The sequence below is a fragment of the Euphorbia lathyris genome, chromosome 6 (assembly GCF_963576675.1).
Source record: "Euphorbia lathyris chromosome 6, ddEupLath1.1, whole genome shotgun sequence".
In the NCBI taxonomy this organism is placed as follows: domain Eukaryota; kingdom Viridiplantae; phylum Streptophyta; class Magnoliopsida; order Malpighiales; family Euphorbiaceae; genus Euphorbia; species Euphorbia lathyris.
In genome coordinates this window covers 51,182,392-51,185,326 of record NC_088915.1, presented here as the reverse complement: position 1 = coordinate 51,185,326, position 2,935 = coordinate 51,182,392, and the positions used below count along the sequence as shown (strand labels likewise).

Below are 2,935 nucleotides of genomic sequence, written 5' to 3'. Positions count from 1 at the left end.
CAGTCGGAGCCTCAATCCATTCCCCATTAGCGTCCTTTAGCTTGATAATATTGTTTCTGCGCTTCCTCGAGGAGGCAAAGGCATGGAAAATTTACTGTTACGGTCATTGTCACGTAGCCAATGAATCTTAGATCGCTGTCTCCAATAGCACTCCTCTTGACTAAGCATAACTTCAAAATTCGCCTTGCAGGAGAGGACACGGGTATGTTTGTCAGGCGAGGTATCTTGCATGGCTTGTTGAAGTGCTATTCTCGCCCCTGAAACCTTCCTCCTAAATTGAAGCACGAAGTCACGCCCCCACACGGCCATACGCCCATAATAATGCTCCAGTTTCTGAGTGAGAGTGAGGCCCTCCATATTTCCCCAGCAAGTAATCACAAAGTCACTAAAACCCTCCTCAAGGAGCCAAGCATTCTCAAATCTGAACTTCCAGCCCCTATTATCGTGCCCCCGAAGAGCAGTATTCAACACAATCGGGTTGTGATCAGAAGCAGCGGAACAGATGCAGTTTAAAGTAGCCTCAGGGGAGACCGTCAGCCAGCTGTTCGACACATACATTTGTCTAATCTTTCTTCCACAAACTGGTCAGTACCCCTGCCCTTTTCCCAAGTGAAGCCATAACCCTCTAAGTCTAGGTCCGTTAATTCACAATCCCCAATAGCCTCACGAAAACCCCTGAACAGCCATTCTAGATGAGGATGGACCCCCCGTTTATCCTCCGGGTGAAGCAGGTCGTTGAAGTCACCAATGACGACCCACGACAGAGGAGACAAATGCCTAAGGGACCGAAGGAAGTCCCAAGAGAGTTGGCGGAGGGATCTATCCGGTTCCCCATAGTATCCAGTGCAGCGCCACGGCGGTGCATTATCCGCTGTTATGGTCATGTCAATATGGCGAGATGAATACCCTGTAACAGACACAACCCCCACATCTCTCCATAAAACAGCTAAACCACCAATTCTACCTACACAGTCAACAGAGAAACAACCAGAATACCCAAGCTGACATTTTATTTCATTAATACGAGAAGAAAGTACAAGAGTTTCAATAAGAAAAACAAATTGTGGCTTATAACATCTAATAGTATCTTTCAATACCAACACTGTCCGCGGGTTGCCAAGGCCATAGTAGTTCTAGCTAAGGCCTATTATAGCTCCCGGCGGGGCTGTTGGTTTAACCCGGCCGATATAGAAGAATCAGAACCATTTGGTGAATCCGAGGCAGTGCACTCAGAAACATTTGGAGAGAGAGCATCAACTGAGAGCCTTTTTCTCTTGCGCTCCTCAAGAATGTCCATACTGACATTTTCCTTGTCTGGGGAGTCCATTTCACTGGCTGCAGAGGGGGCAACAGATGAGCAGGGGGAAGCTTTATTGTGGATAATTCTCATCTTCGAGTTTACGTTCACACCCTTGTTGGGGCAATCAGGACCAGTGCCTTAGTTTGCATTCGGAGTGGCTGTAGGCGAGTTTTGAGGCGGGGCACGTTCCTTCAGAACTGATGCTTCTACATCCCTTGGGCTACGGAGCCATTTCTTTGCCCCACTGCCTGAGCTTTGCCTTCTCGGGGCTTTCAGCCACGAACCCCACTCCCTAATAGCTGCGGCTTTCTCAGACATGGTGAATTTTCTGCAAAAGGATTCAGTATGGTCAAGATAACCACATAGGAAGCAGAAGAAATTAATCCACTCATACTTGAATTGCACAATGGAGGTTCCCCCAGCAGCCACTTTGATTTTCTTCCATCGTTTAAGAGCCTTACGGACATCTACACAAACCTGAATGCGCATATAAGCATTCCATATTCTGCTATTGTTGTTCGAGTCATACTCGGTATATTCCCTAATAAAATTGCCTAATAGTTTACCAACAGGTTCAGACATAAGCCCCACAGAGAGGTCATAACACACGGACCCAGAGCATTACATGGTTCAGGGGGATCTGAGAGGGGACGTCACAATAGGAGATTCGATGGAGAACCAATAATTTGTTTTCAAAGAACCAAGGGCCCGCTTCAAAGACCCGTTTCAAATCTTCAACACAGAAAAACTGGAAAACAAACTGTTGCTCTTCTACCTCTTTTATGCAGATGTCCTGAGTCGGGTGCCAGAGAATAGCCATGCGCTTCCGCATACTCACGAAATTGATCGGCGCCTCAGACAGGAACCGTCCTACAAGACTTAAATCCACAAAGCTTTGGGCAGGATCGGCCGTCAGCGCCGCAAATTCGAACGGCTCATCTTCATCGTCGTGGAGGGATAGGTCGGAGAGAAGGTGATCCATGGTAGGGGTGAGGAGTTGGCAGCAGATCGGGGGAGGCTCTCAACTGGGAGAGAAGGCGGCGCTCTCAACAAGGAAAACCTAGGAGAGAAAAAACAAAGCTCATATATCCATTTGTTAGATTGATCAAATCGAATTCGTTAACCCCTAAAACTAATTACATTGGTAGAAGAAAATGAAATCATAGATTATTGATTGAAACATACATCATACTTGTTAAAAAATAGTTTAATATAATAAATGTTATAGAAAATAAGGATATTAGTAAAGAGATATATAAGATATTTTAATATAGTTTTTATAAATTTAATGTAAATCAAATCAAATATGTGATTTGTTTTAATTTAGTAAATAATATGAAATTGAGGGACTGATTTTTTATTGTTTTTATTTTTAAAATTTTACAGTCTCATGCATTTATAAATTATTTTCACGCTTTCGAAGTTTGCAAATACAGTAAAACCTCTATAAATTAATACTCGATAAATTAATAAACTCTTTAAAATAATAATTTCTTCTGGTCCCGACTTGGGCCAGTTCAAAAAATGATCAATTTTAATAAATTAATAAGATAATAATTTTCTGGAACAACCCTTTATAAATACATTGTATTATTACATCTATAAATTAATAATTTCTCAAATATATATGCGAAA

General features: G+C 42.8%; 1 long non-coding RNA gene across 1 annotated transcript; it reads right to left on the bottom strand.

The window, feature by feature from the left end:
* Positions 1-978: 978 nt before the first annotated feature.
* LOC136233555 (uncharacterized) lies at positions 979-2,527 on the bottom strand. The gene is made up of 2 exons (XR_010690895.1): positions 1,695-2,527; positions 979-1,628 (listed from the first exon to the last, which is right to left on the bottom strand). It is a non-coding gene; the product is annotated as an uncharacterized lncRNA (long non-coding RNA).
* Positions 2,528-2,935: the final 408 nt, after the last annotated feature.